This window comes from Elaeis guineensis, chromosome 5 (genome assembly GCF_000442705.2).
Source record: "Elaeis guineensis isolate ETL-2024a chromosome 5, EG11, whole genome shotgun sequence".
NCBI lineage: Eukaryota > Viridiplantae > Streptophyta > Magnoliopsida > Arecales > Arecaceae > Elaeis > Elaeis guineensis.
Genome location: NC_025997.2, coordinates 21,923,271 through 21,927,359, shown reverse-complemented (window position 1 = coordinate 21,927,359; position 4,089 = coordinate 21,923,271). Strand labels below are relative to the sequence as shown.

The 4,089-nt window shown below is 32.8% G+C and overlaps 1 pseudogene; it reads right to left on the bottom strand.

Moving 5' to 3' along the window:
- Positions 1 to 2,195: 2,195 nt before the first annotated feature.
- Positions 2,196 to 3,858, bottom strand: LOC109504793 (uncharacterized; annotated as a pseudogene).
- Positions 3,859 to 4,089: the final 231 nt, after the last annotated feature.

Here is a 4,089-nt window from a genome sequence, read left to right as displayed (position 1 = left end):
ATCATATTATATTATATCATATCATATTATAGTATAATTGTATTGTATTATATAATACTATTAATATTGTAATATAGCATCAATTCATACAATTGCAATGTTACTTTCTTTTATGATTAACTAATATTGATGATTAATATGTTATATTATTTATTATCAAATTTCTATAATAATAATTATATTTTTGTACCTTCATATTAAATTTTATTATTATATTATTTTGGAATTATATATAATATTATTATATTTATTAATATCAAACAAGAATGAAATGATGCATTAGGAAATAATAAAGATTAAATATATATTTTATGTAATTAAATAATAAAAAATCTTAAAAAATATAATATAAAATAAATTATGAACAAAATGTATATAAAATTTTAACCATTTTAATTCCAACATTAATAAATAGACCAGACTCATGGAAAAGATAAATCATTTAATAGAATAATTGAATATTTGTAGTAGGATAAATAAGTGTAAGATATTTGCTACATAAATAGCTAGTAACTTTTATGCTTATCATAGAGCTAAGTAACATCTAGACGTAGATCGATCTTGAACATAATGTCAATTTATAGATTTGATATGTAATATATTAAGCTCCCTGACTGGTCGACCAATCTAGTCCATCGATAGGGTTACTGAGTTACAAATATAAAAACTTTAACCAAGATCTAACCAACATTAATTTAGCTTATAGGACTAGAGTTTGTAGGTTTTATTGATCAAGAAGTTTAAATATTATGCCCAATATTATTTTATAGTTGTAAATCCATGCCCATGATCTATGACCATTTTTTGGGTTATGGATTGAAAAACCATAGTAACCATAAGTATGTTAAATCAAATATTGAATAATATTCAACCAACATCCTTCCCTCATTCATGGGTTTATGAATGTTGCATTAATTTTGCTATCTACCTTTGAAAATTTTATTCACATGGATCAAAGCAATAATAAATGGGTTGAATCAAATATCAAATAATATTCGGCCAATAGCCTATCCTCATTTGTTTTATCTTAACATTTTAATCATCATGTGACATGTCAATTGGCATCAATTTATAGATTTGGGTTGCATTAGTTTGCAATTCACTTAATAACTATTGCTTTGCAAGATTAATTTTTATTTCAATAGTTTCAAATCTCTATATTGCATATCAAGTTTATTTTGTTTATATATATCTAGTTGGATAATGTGTTACTTATTTGTTAATAATTACTGATAATTTGAAGTCATTTACCACTATAGAAATTAAATAAAATAGATGAAATATCTATATTATTTCACATGCTAAATAATTGAAAATTTATTTGCATAAATCATAACATTTATAGCATGATAATTATAAATTATAGAAAACATCATACGACCACCCTCAAGTTTACCTCAATTTTACTTATGCCTTTCAAGTTTAAAACATCTTAATTAGACCCTCCAAATTATCAAAGTATATCAATGTACCCTTCCCTCCATTTAAGTGATAACGTCATTATGTTGCCTTTCGAAAAGATGGAAATACCCATCCCTCCTTTCAAAATCTGTTACGACGCCGACCCTCCCTATTTCAACATCCGTCATTTTGCATCCCTTGCTTCCGACGATTGTTCTCCTATGAGATTCAATGATGATCTCCATCCCATGTAAAACTGTTAAGATGCAGCAATCAAATATACATTTTAGTGAGTGGATAATACCTTTTCTTTAAATCTTTCAGGAGCTCATCAGGAGAATCAGATGTCTCTTTCGATGGATAATACTTTCCATGGATAATATCTTTCAGGAGAACTAGATGTCTCTTGGCGTGCAATTTTCTAAGGCATGATCAGCATTCACGTCTGTATTGTCAATGATTCGATAGGGATGAGACTAGACGAATCTTGTAGCATGTTGTTGTTCCTGTTGGAAGAATATTGTACTCTTCTTGTACCATCCAAGAATGGTCTCCTGTTAATTTGTCCTGTAGAACCAACAAACCTATCCTCTTAAAAAACAGGACCAAATAATCCCTTAGAGAGGAAAGTCCTTTGAAGAACTCTATCGCGAAGTCATCTGATACTGAGTGTTCAGCTAAATTGCACTCTACCTTCTAAAGGTTCCTGTGGGCCAAGCCATCTACTAGAATATCTTAATTCCACATTTTCAGAGTCTAGTCAATTCCTATGAGAATATCGACTATTTGTAGTCTCAACCCTTCATCATTTGTGACCACATCTTGAGACAATTATTTCCCACAACAGTACTCTCATGGGTATCATTTGCATTATTTAGAGAACTATCCACATCAATTATAGCATCATCGCATGCATCATTGTTTGGAACAGAGAGATCAGCTAAGAAAAAGAGTGGGCCCTGGATGACCCCAAACTGATAGCTTTGTTTAACCTGAAACTAATTTAGTCTTAGACAAAATAAAATGAGAGCGCGACCTATCTACAGGGTTTGATGATTGGCTAATAGCAGCTATTGTGCTAGAGTTATTGCTGGCAACTGAATCAATTTGTAGTTCCCACCTTGATCTTCTCCACTTTGTTCACCATCAGAAGAAGTTAATGAAGGCATTTTATTAGGTCCAAAAATCTAAAGCTTCCTACAGCCTTCATGATTTCTTCAGAGATTTTTCTTTTATTTTGTCTGCACAATTATTGTCTTTAGATCTTCCACTTTCTTCTTGCTTCTGAAAATAAAATCAAAATCCAAACTATATCAATTCTCGAAGCTCTTAAAACTTATCATTTTTATAAGAATCTAGAAATTAGGATGCGATACCAACATGATCAAATATCTAGAATGATAGTAACATGTGCAAAAATTGTTAGACAAGACATAAGATCGATAAGCAAACCAATCCAGTTGAATTTACATGGAGTTTATCTTTTACTGAGGTTTCCTGTGTTGACACTTGATAAAATCCACAACTCAATTCACTTACAAAGAAAAATGCATGAGAGAGACGGAGCCTCTTACCTAAATTTAGGTCAAAGAAGAAAGATTTTGATGGATTTATATTGCAAATTTTAGTTTGTAACCTTATTTTTAGCTATTTTACAGTTGCATTTGTATTATGCCTTTCAAAAGCTATCAATAGAATGCTGAATATTTAAATAGAAGTGAAGAATAAGCTTCTCGGGCCATGCGTCTATAATCAAGAGATGAAGACATGATTGGAAGGATTAAATTTTAGTTTTTTGAGAGGATTTATGAATCAATAATATCTTTGCCTGGGATGGTGATGACTGGTGTTGCTTTGTAATTATGGAAGCAATATTTGCTGACGCTGCCTTGCAACATGCTGCAATTATAGATCAAGAACGCTTAGTGGCGTGCATTCATGAATAATAACTAGAAAATATCAATACAACAACAAGGATCGATCTTTGATAATTAATAGATATTTCTTATACCTTTGAAGGATGCTGCAGACAGGGGTGCCCATGATGATGGCCACCTGCTTTAGGCTCTCTGCCTCTCTGCATATCACCTTCTTGGTGTCTGCATATTGTGGTCCGTTTGGGCATAATACTTACTAGAGATGGTGTGGATGAGGTGAAGGGTATCGGCAAGGCGGCAGTGGTGGACAAGGGTCCAGTGGAAGGCGTGCTTGCTGTTGGGGCCATGATCAATGGCGACAAGGAGGTCCCTCCCTTGCCGACGTTCATCAGTCTCCCTCTCCAGCTTCGATTTTGGCACCATCGAAATCAACAACGGCAACACCACCTCCCTCCAGCTGTACTCCTCCACCACCTCCTCCAACGGCTCCATCGATGGATTATTATGAGTATTAGTATGATTACAATTAATCGAGGGGATGGAGAAGAGAGAATTGAGGAGAAGAGAGGAAAGAGATGAAACAAGAGAGAAGAAGACCGGTCAAAAGAGGAAGACTACTTTTCACCAAAGGATAATTATCATTTCAAAAAAATAAGACATCATGTGAGGTCATGTGATAGCATTCCATTAATGGAGATAGACGGAAGGAGCACATTAATACGCTTAGATAATTTAGAGAGTCTAATTGAGACATTTTAAACTTGAGGGGGTGTAAGTAAAATTGACATAAACTTGAGGGGTGTCCGTGTAA